Raw genomic sequence first — 26,081 nt, 5'->3', positions numbered from 1 at the left:
TGGCTTGAAGAGTGGCTGTACTCAGCCAGTTTTCATATACAGTTCATGACCACCCGCCTGGGGATGGCACTATGCAAGGTAGGCTAGGCCCTCCTGCATTAATTAACGTCTAAGACAACACCCCACAGACCTGCCAACAGGCTAATGTGCTTCAGATAATCGCTCAATTGAGACTTCCTTCTCAGGTGACCCTAGGCCAGTGGTCCTCCACATTCCTAACGCTGCGACCCTTTAATCAGTCCCTCACATCATGGTGACCCCAACCATGGAACTATTTTTTCATTGCTACTTCATAACTGTAATTTTGCTACCATTATAAGTTGTAATGTAAATATCTGATATGCAAGACATCTGATACTCGACCCCTGTGATATTTGACCCCTAAAGGGATGCCAACCTCAGATTGAGAACTGATGCTCTAGACTGACACATTAACAGCTAAAGCGAACTAGGGGGACCAGCAAGAAGCCAACAGGAAGAATAACTTCCCCTTCTTCTTGCATTGGTATAGCCTACCTCTCCTGGTCAAGAGCCTGCTCTGCAGAGTCCTGAGCCCAGCCTTAGAGAGCCCTGCCTCTGTAGTACGGAGATGTATTTGATTATTAGCTGGCATACCCAATGATAATCGAAACCCGCCAAGTGAGTCTTTCACCCTTTCCACACCACAGACATCTAGCTTCCCAGGCTTTTTTACTTCTATTGGATAATAGGGTAAGGCACTGGGGTGGGATGGGGACTACTACCTAATGGAACAAGGTGGTGTCTTGATGCTGACATTTTTATCCATCTTGAAATGGCTTGTACTCCATGCAGGAGCCAGAGACATTTTCTTTTAATTTTTTTTCCAGTTTTAGGTATAATTGGTATACTATAAATAGCATGTGACTAATACATGCAATTGGCATATTTGGACATTTCTGTACATTCATCTTGGCCACAGTCCAGGCGAAAAGTAAAAGATCACCATCAGAACCCTACTGGCACATCTCCTCTCACCAGATGTACACACCACTCATCTCCAGCAGTTCCCTAGAACTCATCCTCTGCTGCTCTTTCACTTTGTGAAATTATATTTATTTGTGGGGGAGGTTAGTTTTGCTGCCATGGTATGTATGTGTGTGGCCGTAAAGTGACAACTATTGGGAATTGGTTCTATCTCCAACATGTTGATCCTGAGAACTGAACTTGGGTCATCAGGCTTGGTGGCCTGTGGAACTCCCTCACACGATTCTTTGAATGACTCCCCATCCTTCTCCACCACACTATGTCAGCAGTGGGTCACGTTCTACAGCCTCTTCCAATACCTTGACTCTTATAGCTGGATCATGCGAGAGGAAACAGGCAGTGCTTGTATTTCTGTAAATGGGTTGATTAGCTTGGTGTCTCCTGGGTACATCATATTGTAGAAAATGCAGTAGAATTCTTTTTGTATACATGATACATTGTCTTTCTCCATTCCTTCACCTGTGGACATTTGGATTATTCTGGTCACTGTGAGTAATGCTGTAATGTACATGGAAGGGTATCAATCTTTTAGAAATCCTGATTTCAATTCTTTTGGTTTAATTCCAAAAAAAAAATGGTATTTCTGTCCACGAGTGGTTTTGTTTTAATTTTTAACTTTCCTTCATACTATTTTCCATAAGGACTATACCACATCTCACCCTGTCACTGCACCTGGCTTCCTTTTTTTTTTTTTTTTTACCAGCTCTTGTTACATTTCCCCATAACAAGAGTAGTGGCAATATCCTTGGTTCTCATTTCCTCCAGAGAGTGCTTTGTGGAGCATCTTTTCAGACACTTATTGGACATTTATATGTCTCCTCTGTGAAAATATCTGCACAAGAATTTTGGTTTTTTTTTCTTAATCAGGTTGTTTTGCTTTTATTTTGCTATTTAGTTTACAGAGTTGTTTATGTGTTTTGGAAATTAACTCCTCATCAGATGGGAAGTCTGCATGCAGTTTATATATGGTGTAGATTTATCATGGACAGTATGACAAAGCATGAACAACAAAAGAATAACAACAGATCCAGATAAGTGGGGCTCTATCAAACTCAACGGTGTCTATACAGCACAGGAAATAATCCACAGAGAGAAAAGGCAGGCTATGGGATGGGGAGGTCTTTTAGAAACTAGAAACAGATAGCAGCCTTGCTCTTCCCTGAGGCCTCAATTGGCTTCTCACTATTGCCCATGAGGAGCTGATTCCATCCTTCTCAGCTTTCCCCTCACACACATACACTTTGTCCCTCTACTCAACTCTCTGATCCTGGCTCCTTTGGGACATTTGTATCTCCTATTTCCTCTGCTTGGCCTTCATCCCCAACTTTTACACTGACTTACTCTGCAAGTTTTCATGGCCTAGCTCACATGCCTCCTGTTCTATGATTTTCATGCTGACATGATGAGTAAAGTGGCCCTAGTCTTCATCGATGCTTTTCTTTTGTGTGCCTCACTTTTCAACCTTATAATACATAAAGACCTTAGGAGGTGAATTGTATTTGTCATCTCATCTTGAGAAGCAGAATGCTGTAGAAGAAGGACATGTCTGTTTTGCCCATCATGTGAACAGCATGTTGGCTAGCATACATCATATGTCTGGGGGCTTTCCTGGATGCTAGTCAGCCACTTGTAGAGCCCTGTGCAAGCATCCCCTTGCTGCTCCTGGAAGGACTTCTAAAATTCAGATACTGATAGTGTACTGCTTCATAGCTAAAGAAACAACATTAAACAAAAACCAACAACCAGGCAAATTCCAGAACTTACCTGAAAAGCCCAAATCCCCAAGTCCCCAGTACCTCCTGCTGGTCTGAGACCCCCTGGATAGGGAGAAAGCATAGATTCTCTAGTGCTTCTGCTTTGAGCTCTCTTGGTGAGGGCACATAGAGAGTACCCAGGGACTCAGTAAGAATCTCAAAAATCTCTCCAGCTCTAGTTTGTGATGAACTAAGTTTCAGGAAGCTTGCTATGGTGTGAGGGCATGAACTTCCATATGCACAGATTTTCCAGCGGCCTACACTTCTCCATGGTGCTGACGACAATGGTGGCCAATGATGGTTACCGTAATCTCTGAAGTGTTTGTCTTTTCTAGCAGATATAGAAGTTTCTGGGTTGTTTGTTTGTTTGTTTGTTTTTATTTTTTCTAAGCTTAGAACCTGGTACTATGCCCAATACACAGGACATGCTTGGTAAACATTTGTGGACAGAAGGAAGCCTAAGTGGATTTAGGTCAAGGCAAGCATTCCGCCTCTCCTGGTGAGTCACCAACTGCTTATGAATGCTGCCTGCAGCAGAGGAATGACTTACCTTTTAAACTTGAATCCAGCAGCCCAACAGGAAAGATTCTGAATGCCCAAACCTGGCCTAAGCCGTGCACAGTACAAGGTCTTCATCACAGATGAGACTTTAGCTTATTTAGCTCCTTTTTGGAGGAGGCTGTTGGGAAATCCAGTAGCTTCCTAACCCAAACCACATCTTCCTTCTTCATACATCTAATTCATTAATCATAAGCCTCCTGATGCCAGATCATTTTGGCCAATCTCTTGTCCACCCAGCTACTCTTAGGCTATTCATTCCTATGAACAGTGGGAAGGAAACAGGTTTCTAGGGCAGGGTGAGGGTGTGAGGTACTACAGCCCAGCAAGTCAAGCCTTGCCTGCTCTCAGACTCTCTTTAGAGCTCAGAGCATCTCAAAAGAGCCCCACCCCTTCCTGGGATGTCACATTCTAACTAAGTTTGGTGAATTGTTCACTCTTCCACAGAGTAAAAGGAAATTTTGTTCTAGTCTCTTTTCTCCTCAGGGATTCCTCTCAAGGAAAGAAAACAGCTGAGGGTGGTGACTAATGGGCCTCTTCGGGGGACTTGCATGAGCTATATGTTAACTAGCAGGCATGAATTCTGTGGCCTGATGTGCCTTGTTGGAAAGCAGAAAGGCCCACATGGAAATGGGTGTTAGAATACGAACTGAAAGTGAGATGTGGAGGAGGATTGCCTAAAGGGTCAGGAAGCATCCTGGGATTCAGGCAGAGCTCAGGAGTAGATTTCCCAAGTGCCCTCTGCTTTGGAGAAGGTGGACTGAGCGGGGACAGGCATCTGGAGCCTGTGGCTTCAGAAGCCTAGATCTGGGGGACTTTCAACTCCTGCCTGTATGAATTTGACCCTCACATCCCATGGAAACTCTGAGGCTTTTAAGATTTGGATCACTTCAGTTTTGCTTTCATGTGACTTAATTTGTACCTCAGTGGGACAGGATAAAAAGTGATGGTTTTAGAATTTCAAAGGAGGACTATTGCAGATCAGGACTCCAAAGGGGAGGATGTGTGCATGAGCCAAGCAGTACTTAGTGAAATGTGTTTCCTCTGCACAGAATAATTATTGTAGCCCTTCCAAAGCACCAGTTCTTTCTTTTCCTCTCAATGTAGGAAACAACCCTTTATGAACTCTTCTTAAAAGAAAGTTCAGGCTTTCTTGAAAACAAAGGGGAAGAAATGTCTGAAACATTTTTGAGAGCTGGCTACCGGACCCTCTGGGATACAGATCTGTGAGTCTGCCTCTTGTAGACAGAACAGTTGATAACTCTCTGCTGCTGCCTCAGATTGACTGATAGAGATCAAGAGCTGACACTGCAGGTACTCATGTCAAGACAGTCCCAGGGGAATGGCTGTTGAGCTTTTGCCAGCATTTTATAGGACAAAGTTCTGAACTGTGTGTTTAATATGCATATTGAAATACATATCCATCTGCACCATCAGCCAGGCACCTCCTGACCACTCCTTTTCTCTTTACCATATACATTCGTCATAAGTGCTGTCTTCCTTATGGACCATAAATAGTTGTTGTCCTTAGAGGAATGTGTGATTGAACTTAGAAGACTCAGGAAAGGGCAATGATTTCTTAGTATTGCTGTAAATAGGAAGCCTAGTAGAGTAACTAAGAGCTAGAGAGCCTTATATTTGAAAAGCAGAAAAGCAGAGTTTGATGTTCAGCTTCGCCCTCAACTGTGTGATCTCAAACCAGCTGCTCAGTATCTCTGACCTTCAGTCTTCCCAACAGCCTTGCTCATGTCCCTCTTTGTAGCGAGGACTAACAACAGCATAGGAAGGATCTTTCAGAACTTGGAACCAGGCAGGAAAATGGACAAGGGTCTTGAAAGAGAATGAGATGAATGACAGGGAGATCACCAGAAGACCTCCATGGAATTTCAGGGTAAAAATGTAGAATTGTTTAGTAGGAGCTCTTAAAAACTTTTTGAAAAGATCTTTCTCTATCCTTGCAGTGATTTAATCTAATTTTTAAAAATTAATGCCAAGCAGTTTTTGTTCTTATGTGGCATTTGGGACCTCCCTGCCCCCATGTACAGAAATCTTTTTGGGCCTCAGAAGCTGTAAGCCACAGGGTGTTGTATGTGTATGTGGGGGGGTTTAGTTTGTCTTAGAGACAGTGTGTAACTTGTTAGTGTCTTCAGTCTCATTTGGAATGTAAAGGGACTGTATGAACTGAGGTGTCTACTTCTTCCATCCCTGGACCACTCAAAGTTAGCTGTTATGGGAATTGGTCGTCAAGGCACCAAGACTTTGATCAACATGTGAAGGGAGGTTTGTATGAACCCTTCCCTAGTTTTCTTTTTTAAACACAAATGGGCTCTGGAATTGATCCCAGATAAGACATCTGCCTCTTAATTTCACTTCAGAGGAGCAGGATGACAAGAAAGGCGATGAAGACAACTAAATGCATTTATGATTTATGCCCCCTGTGATAAATCAATGGATGATTTCTTCCCAAAATGTGGTCACTGTTGGATAACTCATACCAGCTGACACATCTGTGCAATGCCTTAGGTGCTGAGGCTGAGCCCTTTCCTTGCCATGTGCACACCAGCCCTGGAACCAACACCCCAAGGATGGAGTTCGATGTGTGAGTGAGGGGGCATTCATCTACAGTTAGGAAGATGGCCACATCACCACCATCCTCTTCTCCTTGTATCTGTTTTGTTTCTTGTGGTGGACATATCACAAAAAAGCTTGTCTTTCTTGTCCCCGGCTTGCATTGGCCTTTGTGTTTGTGGAGATATATTCTTTCCTTCATTGGAGTTGGCTTGAGATAGCCCAGTTATCACAACAATCACTCTAAAGAATCAAGGAGGAGAAAGTTATTTTCACTCTTTTGTGAACACTGACTTAGTATCCAGCATGGAGTCCTACATAGCAAAAAGATCTCATCCCAGGGGCCAAATGAAGGTATAAGAAGTGACATTCTGGAGCACTCCCTGGGAAAGGTCCTTGAAGAGAGGCTAGGAAGCAGGATCTACTCATTCAAGAAGTCCAGGGATGGCCTTGGTGCCACAAATTTGCCATCTTTCCCTCAGGAATTTATCATATCCCAGGGGCTTCAGTCAAGGTAGAACTTTCCGAATTCAGACAGCCAGATCTACAAGTTCCAACACTGTCATTTGAAATCTCAAAAATTCTGATGGCCTGTGCTGTTTGTTCCCCTTCAAGTATGGAATCTTAAATTAAAAGGAGTTTGATAGATCTCACTTAAATACCTACATTTTTTTATGGATGTTACATAATTGTTGGTATCTCAAGAAAGTCTAATTACACCTATGGAATATTTTCAGGGGTTGGCCCACATCATCTGCATTTTTCACCAGAAGAATTACACTTTGTCTTGTAAGTTTCTTGCACAGCTGCTGTTTGTGCCTTGTATTCTCCCGTGTTTGAAAGATGCCATTGCTCCTCCATTAATGATCTATCTTGACAGAAATTTCTTGAAAAGTGTCAAGATCATTTCCTGGGCCTAGAATGGGAGGAGAGGCTTGTTCATGACAGAAAAGGTAGAGAGCAATGCTTTTCCCAGGAGGCCAGTGAAGTGTAGGAAATGTCTAAACCAGTAACTAGAAGACAAAAGCCTCCTGGGACAAGTGGTAGTTGGAGGTGGAGGTGGTAGCACGGGTTAGGACCCCTGGAGCGTCTGCAGTAACCGCTGTTGCTGAGTCCAGCTGGTCCTGCTCCATCCAGTCAATGTAAAGGGGAAAACAGCTGCCTAGTTAAGGGATATCTCCCGGTCCCTACATTACCAATGTTTCTGTACCTCAGACAATAATGTACCTAGGAAATAGTGTTCTCTAGGACAACAGGGACATCTAACAATATACCAGGCTGCTGTAAGCTGCCTCTTCTCTAGAGATGCCTCAAGGGGAAGATGATCCCCCACCTTTACACAAGCCAGGGGTACTAATAAGAAAGCATTGCCATGGAAACGACCTGTCTCATTTGTTCCTTTTCAAGTAGGGAATCCTAAATTAAAAGGGAGTTTGATAAACTCCGCTTAATGTCAAAATGAAATGCTCACATACTTTGCTGGATATTACATAATTAGGTGACTTCTCAGAGGAGTTCTAATTATGCCTATGGAATAAGTTCAAGGTAATGAAATGCATTCATCTCTCTGGCACTCCATCTGTCCTTTAGCACTGAGCCCCGAGTCAGTCCTTTGGGGCTTGCCCTCCTGTTCAACAAGAAAAGTTTTATTTACAGTCACAGACCTTGGGAATGAAACATCAAGTTATTTTTATGAGATACTTATTTTTAAATAAAAAAAATCCATTTCCCTTAGCTTCAGCTATTGGAAAAATGGCCAAGTATAAAGTATCTCTACTAATCCCAAAATGTAATGGTTTTCCTCAAAAGAATTAGTAAGATCTGTAATACCAGAAGGACTGCCAGAGCTGGGAACAGATGACAGAAGCCAAAGGGAGTGAGTCTATTGATCTTGAATTTTTAAGCTGCAGCAGTAATACTCAGTTGAGTTGGATAGATGAGCAAGTAGATGAGATCCAAAAAGTCAGTGGACAGTTGGAGGGAAAGGACCATGGGTATATGAATTGATAGGTGAATATTTAGAGAGAGCAGGATGCAGATAGAAGAGATATAATTTGAGAAAAATCTACCTTTAGACATATTACTCTGTTTTTCACTACTAAATAAAATGGACTAAAAAGGTAGAATATTTTTCTTTATTTTTTTGAAGGGGAACTTAAGATTCTTTTAAATTTTCAATAGACAGCTTCAGTGGATAACATGAATGATACAGAAAATTTTGACTTTAAGCAAACCAGAGATAACCTTCATAAAAACACAAGTAAGAAAGTAGAAAATAAAATGCATTCTTTATACATAAGTCCTTGGTAACCAGACAAAGTTAGAGCAAAATTGTACTTAAATGTTCCTTTGAAGTAGATTTTTCCATAATGCATTAGTGAGTGGAAACTGGGCCAAGAAGATACCATTTGGGGAAATATTCAAGGGGTGTTGCTGCCTTGGTTTCTACATGTCTCCATGCAGAAGCTCTGTGTGGGATTGCTCCCTTACATGTTGACACGGTAGGAAACAAAGCACCAGTGTCTTCTCATGTCCTTCCCTTCAGATGAGGACTGCTGTATTTCCAGGTTGGCTCTAAAGTCCCTTCTGTCAAAGCGTGTGCCATGAAACAAACACTGGAAGTGTTAGGAATTGTACGAAATATGAGGTTACACTCGGATCCACAGATCACACCACGAGATCGGTTCCACACGGGAGATTTATTAGGTAAAGGGGGTTACAGAGAGGGAGAGAGAGAGAGAGAGAGAGAGAGAGAGAGAGAGAGAGAGGGAGAGAGAGACAGACAGAGAGAGAGGAAGAGAAAAGGAAGGAGAGAGAGAGAGAAGGGGAGAAAAGGGAGGGGCCCCAGTTCTCTTATAGGGTGATCCAGAGCATCGTGGGTGGTTCCAGGTGGTCAGCAGGTGGTCTGGGTGTCTTTCCAAATGCCTGATACCCGGTCTGCCAGGCCCCAGGGGCTGCCTGTAGAAATGCCTGCTTGCTGATCCCAACAGGAAGGCCTTGAAAGACATGAAACTGAATTTTCCTAGAATAAGAGGTCAATCTTATTTTATACCCTGTGATTCAGGGATGACCTGGCAATGTGAACAGAACCCCAAATTGTGTTGTCCTCAGGCAACTCTGTCTGCCTTAGTCCTGGTTCAGCAGAATCTGCTCATGCAGTTTGAGGTTGAAATCCAAGGACACAACCATGGGCAGATCTCTGTTTCTAAAGGTAGATTTCTCTCTCATCAGAAAAGCTGTTCCTAAAGCTGAGGAGGTTGCTTGCTTGGTATGCTGAAGAATGAGAGCCTGCATTGGGCCCCACAACCATGTAAAGAGCTGCGCATGTAATCTTAGCTTGAAGTGTGGTTGGAAGTGGAGATAGGTGGATCTCTGGAAACCACTGGCCAGCCAGTCCATCGAATCATTGAGCTCCAGGTTCCAAGAGAGACCCTGCCTCAAAAAACAATACCTGTTGTCTACTTCTGGCCTCCATGCATGAGCATGCATATATCTATATATCTATATCTATATCTATATCTATATCTATATCTATATCTATATCTATATCTATATCTATATATTCACCTGCATGCCCATGCCACACATGAACATGTGAACACATATGCACACATCACATGCTGCTTATGAACTCTGTTACCCAAAAGGCTGGTTCACTCATCCTTTTAGCAGAGGCAGCCCACTCTAGCTTAAATCCACAGGTCTGCATCTCTCTGTTGAGACCTTCCTCTGCTTTCTGATTGGTGTAGCATATTTGCTGCATGGACACAGCCTCAGAAGCCCTGATAGCATTCATTTGTAAGTTATTCATGTAAAAGGCTCTCCTTTGATCCACATTTTCAAACATGAACTTCAGTACTTGATATTACTGTAAAAGAGTGAATGATAGGGATTGGTTTTTAAGACTAAATTATGACATCTGCCAGTCAGTTTTGATTTGAGCTAGTTGGAAACATCAATCATGGCCATCCATAGTTGAAGGTGGAAGGAGTCAGTAAAGAGGTCAGGGCTACTGGCACCTGCAGCGGTCTTTCTATTCTTGATGTTAGATGAGCCTATCTCATCTGAGTTCGACTCCTTCGTCTACTTACATCTCAGCAGGTTATTGCCCCTGAAAACAGATACAGTGACTGTCTTACAGATCGCTTTAGTTGACTTAAGTATTGCTGAAACAGTCTGGTTTGTTAAATACAATATGTATTTGAAGAACCAAATAAACCCAGAGGATTGTTTAATTCGGTTGTGTTCAAGGGACACTTTGATTTTAAGATCAAATATCCACATACCTCATGAAACAAGGAAGGAAAAAAAAATCAAGTTCATGAACACAGGCGAGAATGGCTGAAATGTTAGTAACAAAGTAGATCCAATAAAAGGATGTAGATAATGCAATAGGCTGTGCCTCCCATTCCCACCCTGGTCTCCATACTGGCCCATGAGCAGGTGACCGAGGGGGAAATCCCTGGACTTCACTCTGCCTCCAGGTATGCTGCCAGCATGCTGGCTCTGATGCTCCAGGACTGAAGAATACCGTGGTTACTGTGAGCCAGGAGGCATCCTTGGCCTCTCGGTCTTTAATTACAGTGGCAGTACCCCAGGCAGTGTTGACACAGGCTTATTGCTCAGGTGTGGAATGCACCCAGATCTCACTCTTGACATTTGCTTTGCAGCAAGGGGTGGTTCTCAGTCTTTTAAATTAAAAACAAATTCATTCTTCTGGGTGTTTGCAAATGTAAATCTCTCCACCAGCCTGCAAGGAGGGCTGGAGTGGGTATTTGCAAATGTAAATCTCTTCACCAGTCTGCAAGGAGGGCCATAGTGGTGGATGCGCTTATACTTTCAGCCACTCAGCAGTAGGAATGAGGCCCTTAGAAGAAGACTCAGGCAGCTATCTGGGGGTGAAAAGAGGACTGTAGACAAAGAAGCAGTAGTAAGAGCCAGGTGTACAGGGACCAGAGGCCAGGTTTATGGGCTCAGGAGCAGAAGGTTGCTACCACTACACACTGATAATAAGATCGGTGGAAAAAAAAAAATCAGATGCCTAAATTGCTGCAGCTACCAAAAGAGCGCAAGGGTAGCCTCGGCTACGCTGTGCAATTTGCATATCTGCAGGAGCATCAAATAGAACTTGGCCTGAAGGGCAAAGTAGCCAAGAGCAGCCTTTTCACCCTGCTCCAGTGGCCCATTAAAGATGCATAGGCCCAAGTGAACCTGGAGGTTTATGTAGGTTTCTCTTGGCAACACAACAGATGGAAAACTACTCAAGCCTGAGCTCACTGAAGACCTTGCTTCAGCAGAGTCCCAGAGAGCCTGCAGGGCACTGAGGAGTAGTATCTAGCGTCCAGCCTCTCAGGTCAACTCAGATCTGTTTTGTTGTTGTTTTTCAGCTTTACTTCCTGATCGATCGCTGAAATCCTTACCATGAACTGGATGCTGCAACCACCACCCTCTCGGGGTTAGGTGTTGCCCTCTACAGAATCCACACCTAGCTCCGCAGTAGGCAATTTTTAGGTTCCTCATTCACCCCATCCTGGTAGTATTTGGCCTACTGGCCTTGGCATTCCAGTTCTATTTTCTCTTGCTCTTCGAAGGCAAGAGAAGTCTCATTTGACAGGAGTACACTCCTGAAGGGGGTAGGCCCTGGAGTTATAGCAGCAGCAACTCAGTCACTGTGACACTTTCTGGAAGATAGCATTCCTTTTGCCAAGCCCCTGGCAGAAGGGAAGGCATTTCAGCCATTTTGTTAGACCTGGTTCTTTTCTGCTCCCCGTTGCAGGTTCTCTCCTTGAAGCATTTGCTTAAGCCTCTCTATCCCTTGCAAGCCTCCTGTTTTTCCAAGCATAAGAAAAGCCCCAAGCTGTTCCCAAGCCCCAAGACAGACATGTCTTCCCTGCACTCAGTGTCCAGCCTCACTCACACACCTTTGTCATGATTCAGTGTTCCTTTTCTCTGAACATTGTCTGTGAATGCGATGTCTGAATGTTTGTCCTTGGTTAAGCCCCAAGCTCCCTCAAGGGTAGGGTGAGGACTGGCTTCTGAAGAGAGCTACTCACTGTATGGACATGCAGGCCTTGGTGCTCAAAAAAGCCCCATGACTGGCTGAATGTCCTGTCCCTTTCATCTTGAAGTCATTCCTTTCACAATTCTGCTTTGCAGCAGACCCTACAGATCACCTTGCCAGTCCTTAGCTGGGCTGTGCCTGCTCCTGCTAGATCTCCAACACATGGTATTGTGCTTGGGAGGCTTTGTGGAAATGAACGCTAGAGTGACAAAAGGTGCTGTCATTAGTGAGGAAAGTGGTAAATGGCTAATGCCTAATATGACATCAGGATGCTGTGAATTCTAGCCACTCACTCCTTCTTCTCATTCTTTTCATGATGTTTGATAAATGAAACCAAAACCAAATTAAAGTGACACACACACTAAAATGAAAGGAAAAGAAATGGTTGTAAACCTTGGATATATATGTGTGTGTGTGTGCCACGTCTGCTCTTAATTTTTTGATCTATATTTAGAATCAAAAGGGCAATGCTTAGAGAGCACAAATATGGTAATTGTACTGAAGCCACTAGATTGGAGAGAATGTCCTTTAAACAATAGAGGAATTTAAACCAGTGCCTGGGCTTCTGAATTAACCCTAAACACAGTCTTTCCCATGTTCATCCGGAATCAAGGCACACTGGTACAACAAAATGTCCAGTTAGACTTGTCTATTTCACAGCTGAGGAAGCCTTGCCCCCACCTCCACCTTTATCCCAGAAAGCATGGTCATAGCTTATACTATGGACAGTACAAGCCTTCATGGTAGTAAGCACTATGCCCGTAATTTTTCTGTCTCTTGTGTGAGTTGAACACCTTTTCCTGTGGTTCTCCTATGCCCACCCCAAAGGTGAGTGTCATGGACTATGAAGTTGGCAGGATTTTCCAGGCTGTGTTGGCATAAGCTGTTAATAAGATAAGTGATCAGAAGTATGATGGCAAGGCACTTCCTCCTGAAGTTCATAGGCCTTCCAGAACATTCATGACTTACTACACTTGTACAGCAGTTTATGCCTTAATATATCAGAGAAGCTTTGCTGAGATGAGATGGAGCATCATGAATTTTTCTGGTGGCATATTCCTACACAGGCACAAATAATGGAGCAAAACTGCCCCATCTGGATGTTCTGTAAGAGAACTCACAGCAGGGAGCTGTTTTCTCAAGCATCATAAAGGTCACTGTAAGTGGCAGGAGTGAGGGCACAGCCAGGGTTGTGAGTGACAGTGTGGAATGAAGCCATTTGCAGGCCTTTATGGCTGTGATTACAGGCATTAGCTGGACTGTCAGGGTCCTGTTCTCCCTTCCCGTGATGGTTCACAGTCTTCCCTGATTTCTCACATTTAATTTGCAGACCAGTTTGCTGTCTTGCAGGCCCTGCAAAAAGACATGCCTTGAAAGGTGTGTGGACCTCTTCAATTTGCATTCTGTTCCTTGCCTTGTGAGGCTTGCTGGAGGCTGAGTTTAGTGGCCCAGTGGAATAAGGGGAGCCTATATATACAGCCCCAAAGATCCTCTCTCCTGCTCTTCACCTGTGGAAAGGGAACTGTGACAAAAGCCAGTAAATATGGAAATTATTCACAAGGTGATATTGACCAGAAATAGATTATTTTGGCTAGGAAATAAACCTTTCCCCAGTGGAGGCTTAGTGGTCATTAAAAAATAAAGATCAAAGAGGGACACAAATTCTATAAAATAAACAGCACAAAAGGACTCATTCTCCATTTTGGAAGCAAACATATATACTCATATATATATATATACATATATATATGTACATTTTTTTTAATGGAGTAGCAGAGAGCTCACTTCATTGAAGAAATTTTATATCCATTCAAGTCTAAGATGCTGTCTTTGGCTTTCCTCCTTTTCCTCACTTACTGGTCTGGGCTTTTGTCCTTGTGAGTTCTGTGGGGGAGCTCTGGAGGCTTCTGGGATGCTGCTTCATAGGCACAGAGAGACTTTGGGGAGCTCTTGGAAAGTGGAGAGCATCCGCCCAAGCCCCTTTTTATTCTGTAAGGACTTGGAAGGTGCTTCCTCAATAATTACATTGCTGTAGTGAAAGCAGAGGAGAGAGCAAGTGAGGGATGGTGTGATTCATCAAATGTGACAAGGAGACCAAGTGCCTGCCTCTGCCCTCAGCTCCCTTCCTATTTATAGAATTGTCTTTCCTTCCAGTTTCCCCCAGCAGATGGCCTGCAGAGGTTCAGGGTCTCTATAGGAATACTGCTGTTCAAGTATACACACATAGGAGACCCTTAGCTTGCTCCCAGCAGTAGGAGCCAGAGTCGGCAGAGGGAGGGGATGAAGTCACCTTATGATGGAAGCAGCCATGGAAATGGAGACCAAAAGCCAGTGCTGCTTGCAGATTGGGAATTGCCAAGACTCAGTACCCTAAGACTCAGGGCAACAGTAAAATCCAGAAGGAGTTAGTAATGGGGCACCATTGGATTTGCCCATCTGCCCCTGCTGTAATGGGAAAGTCAGTGAGCCTTAATGGGGGTCACCAAGGGACAAGAATGTGTTCACCAAGATGATTGTTTTTTGCCAAGGGAAAAATGAGTCTGGTGTCCAGAGAGGTTTCCCAAGTAAACTGAAAGTTCTCTCATTGTCCTGGATGATGGGGATCCCCTGTGGGGTCCATTCACTGTGGGGCAGAGTGTTTGAGTATCAAGAGACCTCATTTGGTACAGGATGTTGAGCACATGGCTGCTTTTCTAAGGTTTCCACTGAAGCTGGCAGAGCCAGTGCAGGTAATTAGCACTGTGGAGAAGCCTTGGGAGCCAGTCAATGCTGCTTTTATTGGTTGGAGTGTCTTAATCAGGCTGGCTGCTCTGCAGTTCCTGGGAGGGGAGTCTAAAGAGAAGCAGACATGCTGTGTGTCCTGGGGCAAGGGCCAGCTGAGAAAACAACCCATGTCTTATGGCCTCATGTGTGTTCTCACCCTACCACACAAGTTCTAACCCCAGGCAGGCCTTTTCTTTCAAAGGTCCTAGCTAGACCTCAGACTTCCTTCTTAGATCCACATCGCTCTTCCCTAAAGTACACTATTGGCTTCATCTTAAGGGTTTTTTGTAGTTGTTGTTGTTGTTTTTGAGAATAAAAACTAAAGACCAAATAGGCTAATAGGCTGATTGGGACCAGTCTGTGTTATCCAAACATAAACATGGTGGTTGTTTAAGTCAGGGTAAAATTTATGGTCTGATCAGAACTGAAGTTGTGTCTTTGGGGCAACTTGCTTGGCAGTATCAGCCTATGAACTAAGGGATTTCCCATGGGCATGGTGAACTAGGCTTTACTGTGTGTAGCATAGAGTTGGCTATATGAGCTCTCTCTCTCAATTGCAGGAATGAGAGCAGAATGCACAGAGACTGGGGCACAGCAGCTGGCACAAAGTAAATAACGGGTAGATGACAGCTGTGGAGCTGTGGTGAGGATTATGATGAATTAATGATGACAATGACAGCATCTACATATTTTGGAAATGCACGAGCCAAAGGCTTACAAGCTAGTTTAGGATGATACTCAGATGTAATTTTTGCCTCCCAGCTTCATTGAAGTAGGATATAGATTAGTTATTTGAATTACTATGACAAAGTACCTGAGAGAAGGCAAACTCAGGAAGGAAGTGTTTATTGTGGCTAACAGTTCCAGAGTACAGTTCATCGTGACTGAGGAGTGATGGTGGTAGGAGCGTAAGCAGCTGGTCATAGTGCATCCATAGCCAAGCACATGGAGTTGAATGCTAGTGCTCAGCTCTCACTTTCTCCTTTTTAACTGGTCTGATAGGTAGGGTAGGTCTTCCTTCTTCCATTCACTCTTCTCAAATTTAGCCTGATCATTTGTTTCTTAGAGAGAAACTTGGGAAGTTAGTCAAAGCACAGAATGGGCTTTGAGAAATTAGATCCATCTCACAGTACTTTTAAGTTTGTTTCTCTTGGAGTCCTCAAGATGTAAACACCAGGAAAATTCCAGTGACTTAATGAGTGTCATTCCCCACCATGAACTTTTCACATTCTATGTAAGATGAAACATCTTTTAGATCATATTTAAATAATGACTCTTCTTTGGAGCAACTTTTAAAACTATGACAATGTTTGCTAAAATGCCAATCTTACCATTGATGATAAACTTTCAGAATGCCAGCTTCTGTGGTAAATCATGATTTGGGTCACTGTTGTGGTTAGAGAGATTCCTCCTCCTGTTTGACTGTCTCCCTGGACCTATATGGAGAAGGAGCTCTGTCTTTTCCACCTACCTTGGACTCCAGTTACCCCTTGGCTACCTGAGAGGCAAAGGAAAGAAATTGAAAGTGCAAACATGTCTTCTGGTAAGGAAGAACCAGGGAACAGGAGGGAAGGCTGTAGAAATCTAAAATTTTTGTTGTTTTTTTTCATTGTGCTTAATAAATAACTTCACATGTGTGACATTTGTCAACTGTCATCCCTGAATACTGTTAAAACTAGCCACCCCCACCTGTAGCAATTATGTAGTATGTTAAAAAAAATTAAAAGTAATCGCTCTCTTCCGACCAACTCCGAACTCAGAACATGTCCTAAGTATCTTCCGTGTGGCTGAATGATAAGGGAGTGTTCTTCCTCTAAAGAGGTCTCTTTGCCTCATACCTGGCCCCATGAATTCCTCCTTTTAAATAACTGTATTAAAATCAAGAAGGGAGTCTTCAAGGTTAACAGTGAGAAGGTAAAATGAGAGTCTGAAGAGTAGAGTTGTTTTTCCAGGAGAGTCAGGCAGAAGATTGACCAGAGAAGAGTCATCCAGAAGTAGGAGGGGACACTTGAGAAGTTTAATTCCACATTTAAAGGGGAACTGGCTATACAAATGGATTTCCCTCCAGCCATACTTAGCCTGTTGAAAATGGAAAGTTGGGCTTACTTAGAATTGTGTCTACAATTAGATGGAAGGATAATCAATAAATGGAATTGAATGTGGATTCAAAAGGAAATTGTGTCAGGATCTGCAGTCAGTAAGGAAAGTTCTGGAGGATGAGGGAGGCTGGGTTTATCAGGGCTTTCTAGAGAAATAGAATTGGCATAATGAGTATAAATTGCAAAGAGATAATCAGATTGGCTAACATGATACAGGCTGAGTAGTTCAATGGTTGCCATCTGCCAGAAACATAGGCTGAGAAGCTGGAGGCCTCAGCATTCTAAAGCTTGTGCCAAAGCCCTGGAGGGTTTCTGCTGGTCTTCAGTCCATGTTAGAAGGTCAAAGGTTCTAAGTCCATAAAGGGTGATAGCAGCAGTGTTAGAAAGAGGGTGGGTGCTCACCAGCAAGGAGTAAGGTGAGTAGACAAGCATAAGCGCCCCTCCCAGACCTCTATCCGGGCTGCCACGGAAGGGGCCACCCACTTTGGAGAAGGGCCTTCTACCCTCAGTTAGTCCTTTCAGGAAACACCTTCACTGGCCCACCAGATGTATGTTAATTCCAGAGCTACTCAAGTTGACAACAACTATTTTAAGGACTTAGTGGAGAAAAGCAAGTTGGAAATCTGATAGCCAAGTTCAGTAAAATCAAGATTCTGTAAGAAACCAAGTAGCAACAGTGTCATAGTCCCAGTTAAAGCCATGGGAAGAGCGAGGTCAGGTAGGTAGGGCTACCACTGCGAGGGATGATGTAAGAGCCTCAGAGGCCAGGGTATCACTGTCACCAAAAACAATAGGAAGATAATAGGGCAAGCCAGTGAGCCCAGTGCCGAGCCATACACAGATGAACAGAAGGTGAGGAGATGCCAGCAATAAAAGGGAGCACGGGTTGGTTAGCCAGGCAGAGGCTGCATACCATTGACTTTGAAAAGAAGAAATAATGTTTAGATTTCGGTGCTGTATTGAATGTCCAAGATCCATGATGTGCAAAGTATGGGAAACAGAGAGCCATCACCAGATAGAAGTGGAAGAAGCAGAGGTCTCAAGGGACAGATAGTGCATAAAAAGCAAATGTCATACTGAGACATTGATGACAAGGTAGATTTTGTGAGGCTGGACCAGGAACTGCATAAGGTACAGACAAACAACTTTCAAGCAACTGGGAGGGATGGACTTGCCTGGGATAAGGGATGGTCAAAGGACTGCATGTGAGATTAAGGGGCTATGTGTTAAGGAATGACTTGAGGAGGATTTGGTTTTCCTGGCAATGGAGAACAATGCTTGAAGGCTCTTTTAGCCTCTAACGGAATGTGAGCATACATCCCGGAAGAATCTCTTTCTGAAGTTCGCGGCAAGCATAGGCAGAGAGGAGGCAAGACCACACAGTGTAAGTGTTCAAGTAGATGGAGAAGCTAAAATGGAGGATTCCAAGGGACCTGGGTTTTGGGGGACACTATTTCCATATGAGCCCTAAAGTGCTTCCTGTTCATTTCACACTTCTGAGTGTGTTCTGTTTGTTTAAGCTTGGCTGTGACTAAGTCATCTCAGTGCTCACGGATACTTGGGGGATATTTTCTCTGGGCTAGATCCATGGTGAGTAATGAGATAAAGCCTTGAGTCCCATGCCAGAGTAGCAATGAAGATTTGTTTTCTTATATTTCCCAAACCTTAACAGCTTCCTTCATAATGATGGTGTTCTCTGCCCCACCTCAGCCTCATCTTCCCATAGTCACAGACTAGAATCTGGGTCATTTTACCTCTTCTGTAGTAGAGGTGATAATCTGCAGAGGATGCTTCTCTGGGATGTGATCTTGGAAGTGCTGTGATTTAGTGTTGTGTAACTACCAGCTATCCGTCTTTTACCTTCCTGAGCAAAGATGACATTCCCTCATCTTTGGTAGTACGTTGCAGATGATCGTGGACATTGGGTACCAACATGCAAGGTGCAACAGGCAGGATGCTTGGTTTATAGACGCCCTTGAGAAATATTAGCACCCTTCTCCATTCACAAGCAGGTTTTTGGAAACATAGACATTAGAAATAAAATAGCAAACTCTGTTGGAAGATTGCAGTTATGGTAAATGGGACTTGGAATGTGAATGCACTGCCATCATTGCCAGCTGATATCTATACATGAACTGACATCTTTCTCACTACTCCGGACAGTTCTTGGGCCTTGAGAGCTCCCTGAAAGACCCTGACAACTTGTAGTTACAAATGGCATTGCGAGGTGGAGTGCAGGTATATGTGGGAGCAGAATGTGCTACCCTGTTTGGAGGACAGAGGAGCCAGCATCTCCTTTCTTCTATATCTGGTGGTCTAGGTTGTCTGAACTAACCTTTCTGTGGGCTGGCAGAGATCCCAGGGAGCAGAGGATCCACCTGCTTCTTCAATGAAAAAGCACTTCAGATGCCATGATCCAAAGAGGATCAGCAGGCAGTGTTCTATTCTAAATTTTAAAATGAGCTTCTGGAGGAGTGGCTCTTGTAGACAAGGAAGACAGAATGACTTGGCCTGGGAGTTTGAGGCTACAGCTGTGGCTGGGAAGGGAGACAGAGGCCACAACTCAGGGAAAGTGAAGCTATAGTAACAGTAGCATGAACATGTCGGGTGAAGAGGAGCAGGAGGAGCAATCAATCGCTGAGGACCTGATCATGACCAAGTGTAAGACAGGGGCAACAACTTCGATCTTTGGTGGCAGCTTCCAGCTCGGGTGTGTCAGTACTGAGCTTGTATGAGAAAGGCGATGCCTTGATTATAAAAGAGACAGGGAAAATCTTTAAGGAAGAAAAGGAAATGAAGAAAGGTATTGCTTTTCCTACCTGCATTTTAGCAAATGACTGTATGTCACTTGTCTCCTTTGAAGACTGACCAAGACTATATTTATCCAAGGAAGGTGACTTGGTAAAAATTGACCTTGGGGTCCATTCATTGCTAATGTGGCTCATACTTTTATAACTGGTATAGCTCAGGGACCCCATAACAGGGCAAAAAGCAGATGTCAATTAAGGCAGCTCACCTTTGTGCCAAAGCGGCCTTATGACTGGTCAAACCTGGAAACTGGAACACACAAGTGGAACAAAGTTGTTCACTATTTAATTGCACACCAATAAAAGGCATGCTGTCACACCAGTTGAAGCAGCTTGTAATCAATGGAAAGAAATATCATTATCAAGAGTCCTACAGACCAGAGGAAAGACCATGAAAAGGCAGAATTTGAGGTGAATGAAGTTTGTGCTGTGGCTGTCCTTGTTCTCTCAGGAGAAGGCAAGGCTAAAGATGTAGTCCAGACCCCTAACTAACAAGACCCCTCTAAACAATATGGCCTGAAAAGGAAAACATTGCATGCCTTTTCCAGTGGAGGTGGAGAGGCATTTTGATGCCATGCCGTTTACTCTATGAGCATTTGAAGATGAGAAGAAGGCTCGAATGGGTGTGGTAGAGTGTGCCAAACATGAGTTACTACAACCCTTTAATATTCTCCATGAGAAAGACAATGAATGTGTTGCCCAGTTTAAATTTACTTTCTACTCATGCCCAATGACCCCATGAGGATAACTAGGGGTCTGTTTAAGCCTGACCTCCACAAGTCTAAGATGGAGGTCCAGGATGCAGAGCTAAAGGTTCTTCTCCAGAGTTGTGCAAGTTGAAAAAGTCAGAAAAAGAAGAAAAAGAAGGTCCCCAAGCCTGCAGAGAATGCCACCAGTAGAGAAGCATTAGAAGAGGATGAAGCTGGGGTCTGAGGTGGGTCCCTATCCACAGCTTGTCATTCCTGCCTCACCCTCTCCCCACCACACATCAGAATCTGTCAAGTACAGTTTGTCTTTTCCACCCAAGACCGCCAGTAGAGTGGGGTCTTCTGCCCTCCTCCCATTTCCCTCCCACCCATCCACTCCTTCAACAAAAAAACCTACCTCCAACTGGTGTTGGGAGGTCAGGCTTCCCAGCCACTGAAGACTACTTTCAGTAGAATAAGAAATTAAATAATAAAGTCAAGAAAAAAAAAAAAGAAGAATATTTGCTCTCAGTCCTGAAATTCTGATAAATCCTAGGACCTAATTGCAAAGGATTTCTGGAAAAAAGCATAATAAAAATAGATGACCAATCAAGTTTATTGTAGAGCAAGCAGCTCTTTGTTCAGCATATCTTGCTATTTATGAGCAAGCTGCCAGTCTTGGGACCAGTGGGTGAGATTGTACACTGGTCTCAAAATCTAAGATGGAAGAGATCTCAGGAACAATTCCTAAGGTCGTCCTCTAGGTTCTATAGACAGACACACAGATGTGCACACCCACACCCACATATACCCAAACACACACACACACACACACACACACACACACACACATACACACACACACACAGATATTCAACATTGTGGGGAAAGCCTATTCTCAGTAGACAGTGGCATGTGCAATAACTAAAGGCTTGGTATCTAGCCAGTGAAGAAGAGGCTTCGGAGATGGAGAATGCCACCGTTGCCCAGGATGATTCCATATTCCTCTAACTCTTACTCATCGCTCAATACCTTATTCAGCACAGCCTTGGCTCAGCCGATACCTTGGGAAGTGGAGGCCATGCAGACCATCCTTTGAAGATGTGCTTTCACAAGGGGCTCAGCATCAGTAAGATGTGAAAACAGGTCACCATTGTGGTGATGATACACTTCAATGGAAAGAATGGTTTTTGTTTTTGAATAAAATGCCAGACATGCTGTAAATATTTCCTACAGCAAACAACAAACAAAGGTCCACCTTTGTGTCAATGCCATATTTGCAAATTAATTTAAAATTGAAGGTTTTAAAATCCAGATTCAATCTCTTACGATAAGTCTTTCTGATAATGAACCTAAATAATAGAACTGAATGAAAATATTTGTTACTGTTAGTTTAACTTAAAAGTCTACATTCATAAAAGCCAAACAACGTACAAAGGTACTCTTAGCTTTTCAGTTTGCATTTATGAACAAAAGCCAATCTCTTCATGCAGAGAACTTTTGCAAGAACAGCTTGTAGGGGGCTGCTGGAAGCTGGAATTTTAAAACAACTGAATTTATTTAGAAGCTAAAATCTGTTTGCTGGAGGAAAGATCACCAGCTCTGTCCCTGGATTAAATATATAGATATTTTCAAAGATGTGAACTTTCATAATTGCTGAAGAGGACACGCTCACAACTGACCAGCTCACTGTTTCCTCTTTATGGCTTTGTGCTGTTGGCTACACAGATGTTTCTAATTTTTCTGGGTGTGTTTATATGTTTGCAAGTTTCTAAGACTGTGTTGATGAATGGAGTTTTTATTGAGTTTCTGTGTAGCTTTCAGATAGTAAAACGGTGTAAGCTCCTTAGCTTGCCCCCACCCCCACCAGGTCTTTCTAAAGGGACTTACTCTACCATTTTAGCAGTCTCAGTTTTCTCTGGCCTGTGCCTCCACATTCTACTAAAGCTAAGACATTTCAAGGCAAAAAGAAGGGCATCAAAATAGACTTAGTTCTAGGACCACAAGAAGTTGATTTGCTGTTGATGGTTGGTGACTGATTCCCAGGGCAAGGACTGGCCTGAGGCTGGCAAGAGGCCTGTCTAGGTAAAGGCCTTTGCTACCAAGCCTGATGGCCTGAGTTCAAGCTCTAGCATCCACAGAAAGGAGAGAAAGTGCCAACTCTTCTGACCTACATACTTGTTAGTAGTTAGGTATATATGGACATACACACACACACACACACACACACAGAGAGAGAGAGAGAGAGAGAGAGAGAGAGAGAGAGAGACATAGACAGAAAGAGACAGAGAGAGGGAGAGAGAAAGACAAATAAAAATGTAATTTTACAAAATCTGAAATAAAAATACTCTCCCAGTGGAGGCAACCTCTGTGTGCAGTCTCCTTGTCCCATCATCTGCGATGTTCATTTCCAAATTGTACTTAGGGTATCTGGATGCTGAGGGGAATGTTCAGCATTCCAGTGACTTTGTTAAATTTTCTAAATGGAGCAGGAAGCCCTATACATGCTCAGCAAACATTCTACCCCACGAGCGACACCCCAGCCTTCTTTGTTTGATTATTGTCTAATGGTTTCTATTTCTGAAATCATATAGGTGTATAGAGTTCCTTTTTTAAACTGTCTTCTTTTTATTTTAGTATAAAAAAACTATCTAAGATGAAGGGAAAAGGCATGAACTCATAGTATGTCATCACACACTGTGAGAAAGGAAGGTTAAAATGCTGCTAAAAGGTCACCATGGTGATATGCAGAAGAATGTAAATGGTTGGGTTGGATGGTGATTTACTCTTTTTTTAATTAAACACTTTGACAAGATGTCTGACAGAAACAATTTGAAAACAGACAGGGTTTATTATAACGTTTTGGTTTGTGGTTTCAGAGGTTTTGGTCTGTGGTCACTTTGCATTTATCCTGGGTCCCTGGCAATGCCTGGATAGCTGAATGCAGTGATGGGAGTGGATGGCAGAGGAGAGCTGTTCACCTCATGGCTGCCAGAAAGCAGAGAAACGGAGAGTACGTACCAGGGTAGCATTGTTCCTGCCCTAACTGTGTTTTCCTAGGCCCCAACTCCCAAAGTTCCCACCAGCTAGGGATGAAGACTTCAGTACAGGAGTCCCTAAGGGGTATATCAGGTCCAGATGCTAACAGCTGGGCAAAGCAAAATGACTCTGGTTCTGACTTTGAATTTGTAAACTTAGGCTCAAGTAAAGAAAGTCACTTGCCCAAGAACCCCAGAAATCAGAGACTTGGAATTTGACTGCAGGCTACGCTGGCTTGCTGGCAAAATGCTGTGTTTTGTTGCTTCATGCTTCCTTCTGCTGGGTCTGTTTTATAAAAAAATAAAATACCACACACATACACACCACAATAGTGTCATGGCAATAAAGAAACTCTTACTTGAATATAAATATTCCTTGAATACAAATAATATATATAAATTACTTGAATATAAATATGAGAAAGAAATGGAAAACAGCTATTGGTGGACAAAATTGTTCTATATGTCTTATATTATTAGAACATTAGTGATGAAATCAATATTTGAAAAAAAAACCAATTACATGTTCAAAATTAAATATGCTCAATGCTCTTAGAATGGACTTTCAATATAACCTTCTTTCATCAATGATTCTCATAAATACAAAAATGCAGACTTTTGCAAGGAAATCTTTAGGATTATAAGGGTTGGGGCCTGTACTCTCTCCTTGGGGAGAGAGGGTTAAAGCAAACTATGCATTTACCACACCGAAACCCACTGCCTATCCTGGAACTGAGTCATCCCTGATGGCGTCATTGAAGCTGAGCTATTAATTTTCATTTCTGAGTTGATTCAATTGTATGACAAAATGGGCTGTGTAAATATGAAAAACAGAAATGAAATTCTGGTTATCTTGTGCTGGCAATTAGATAAAGGGTCCAATAAACAAAGCATTATATATTGTGTCTCCTCCCTTTTAGAACTCTAGAACTTATGGGTCTTCTGAGCACCACCTGGCATGCTGAGCTTCAACTTGCTGGGAGAGAATGGCCCTCTACAGCTACAGTCACAACTCTTTACCTCCCTTGGCCAAGGGCTCTGGGAACCAGCCTCTCTGTATGGACCAACTGGCTAGGGGACTGAATAAAGACAGAATAGATAGGTACAAGGGAGAAGCCTCTGCATCGGCTGGAGCAGGATGAATTAGTGGCCGCAGGCATGTGCTAAGAGTCAGTGCACTACAATTTCAAGAGAGTCAGAATTCCAACATGGATGAGAAAGGAGCCTGTGGCTCTACTCTTGGTGGAGGTCATTGACAGTCAGTGATTGCTAAATGAAGGAGAATCATTCTTCACTGTAAATATGGATGCAAATAGGTTCTCATGCCTTAGCAGATGACCCCACACCCATGCACATATGGACAGCACTCAGTCCTAACCTCCAGAACCTGTAGGTGTAGCTTTAGCTGGATGTGATCAAGTTAAGATGAGGTCATGGGATCAGGGGCCCTAATCCAGTGGCCAGTATTCTTGGAGCTCAGGACAATTTATAAAATAAGAGACGGGCATGAAATTGGAACAGAAGATGAGTGGGATGATGCTAGGAGGAGTTGGAGAGGGAGGCATTGATGGATATGATCAAAATACACTATGTAAATGTATGAACTTTTCAAAGAGTAAATAAAAATATCTTTGAAAACAAGTCAGTACGCAAGCCATGGAATTCAGGTGCTGCTCCTGCAAGGCCCTTTGACTGCAGACAGGTTCTCCTGACAGGAGCAGTTCCATCAACTGATGTACCAAAACTCGGGTTAAAGAAAGCGAGCCCCAGAGTGTTGTACATGTCACTGCGTGTTGAAGGACACGGAGCGATCTCTCTCCCTCCACTTGCTCTCTCCTTCTCATCTTGCTTGTGACCACCATCTCTCTGATTCTGTTACTTCCTGAGAGTAGCCTCAACAGGCTGGGAATCTAGACCAACAGGCAAGTATCCTTTCTCAGTTGTGGGGGTTAGAAGTCTGAAAGTAAAGTCAACAGGGCTCTAGAGATGTGTGGTAGGCCTCTCTGTACTCTTCCTTTGTGGCTGCAGGCCATCCAATAGCTCTCCTCATTCGGCTCCCACAGCCCAGTCCCAGCCTCTGCCTCCTTTTGATGCCTGCATATGTATCTTGGCACTGGGGCCACATAGCTTCTTCTTTCCCTCTCCAAAGTTCTGTCATTTTCCCCCCCTAAGAGCATTGGTCATTGGCTGAAGGCTCCTCTGCTCTAGCATGTCCTCATCTTAACTTGATTAAATCCAGCTAAAGCCACACTCACAGTTCCCAGGGGTTAGGACTTCAACAGATATTGGGAAGGCAGGACCATAATTAAACTAATAAGAAATAGCATCTTCATTATTTTTTAAACTTACACACTCAACATACACACACAAACACACACACACGCACGCACACACACACAAGACTTTGATCTCATTCTCTCCCATTATTTTCTCATCTCCTGTCCCCTTCCACAGAACCTTTTTCCTCCCTGCAAGCCCCTTCCACTTTGTGGCTTTTGTGTGTGTATGTAACTATCTGCGTTTAATTAAGGTTGCTTCCCTTAATATTCATGGGGCTCCTCTTATTCATCTGAGCAAGGGCAACTTCCCAGTGACTACACATAGGAATATGTCCCCAACCCTAGCAACCATTAACTGCCTATAGCTCTTCAGGGAAGAAGGAGAGAGAGCCTCTTAAGATTTCTACTGCCAGAGCTGGAGAGATGGCTCAGAGGTTAAGAGCACTGGCTACTCTTCCAGAGG

General features: G+C 43.4%; 1 protein-coding gene and 1 pseudogene across 2 annotated transcripts in view; both read left to right on the top strand.

Annotated features, from left to right (window-relative positions):
• The window catches only part of Cacna2d3 (calcium voltage-gated channel auxiliary subunit alpha2delta 3), an 804,670-nt gene that overhangs the window by 445,069 nt on the left and 333,520 nt on the right, over positions 1 to 26,081 (top strand). The window lies entirely within an intron of this gene.
• LOC110546914 (proliferation-associated protein 2G4-like) lies at positions 19,409 to 20,737 on the top strand (annotated as a pseudogene).

The sequence above is a fragment of the Meriones unguiculatus genome, chromosome 9 (assembly GCF_030254825.1).
Source record: "Meriones unguiculatus strain TT.TT164.6M chromosome 9, Bangor_MerUng_6.1, whole genome shotgun sequence".
NCBI classification, from domain to species: Eukaryota; Metazoa; Chordata; class Mammalia; order Rodentia; family Muridae; genus Meriones; species Meriones unguiculatus.
This window is presented reverse-complemented; position numbering and strand designations above follow the sequence as displayed.